Here is a 566-nt window from a genome sequence, read left to right as displayed (position 1 = left end):
TCATTTTAACCCAGCAAAAATATAAGCAGGAATATGCATTAGTTTGAAAATGAAGAATGAAAACATTTTATGCTTGCAGATTGTAGATCTTAGAGAACTTATACATTTTAATCCACTTTTAAACCTCATAGTGTGTATGGAAACCTATTAGAATATTTCTTATGTCAGTTTTTTTTGACAGGCAAGAACAAGATTTTTACTCTTTCTTGAATTAATGCTTGAGTGCATTATTGATAATGTAAATAATTAAGAAATAATAGCATGAAATTGACAGTAAAATCAATTTTATTTTCATTTTCATATTGCTTTACCCTAAGTTGTTTTATTCAGAATTAGATTCAACTTCATACAACAACATATGTATCAAAATCATAATGCATTAGTTTACATTTCTAATATGTTCTTTTTTATGAAGGTTCGTCTGTATTTATTTTTAAATGTCAGATAAAATTATATTAATTTACCATGTAAAGCATGATTTTTAGGGCCGGGGATTTAGATCAGTGGTTTGGTGGCCTGCCTTGCCAAGCACAAGGACCCGAGTTCAATCCCTGGCACCAAAAAAA

This window comes from Fukomys damarensis, unplaced genomic scaffold (assembly GCF_012274545.1).
Source record: "Fukomys damarensis isolate Sample0158 unplaced genomic scaffold, DMR_v1.0_HiC HiC_scaffold_10, whole genome shotgun sequence".
Classification (NCBI taxonomy): Eukaryota; Metazoa; Chordata; class Mammalia; order Rodentia; family Bathyergidae; genus Fukomys; species Fukomys damarensis.
The sequence above is the reverse complement of the archived record's forward strand: the minus strand, read 5'-3'. Positions refer to the sequence as shown.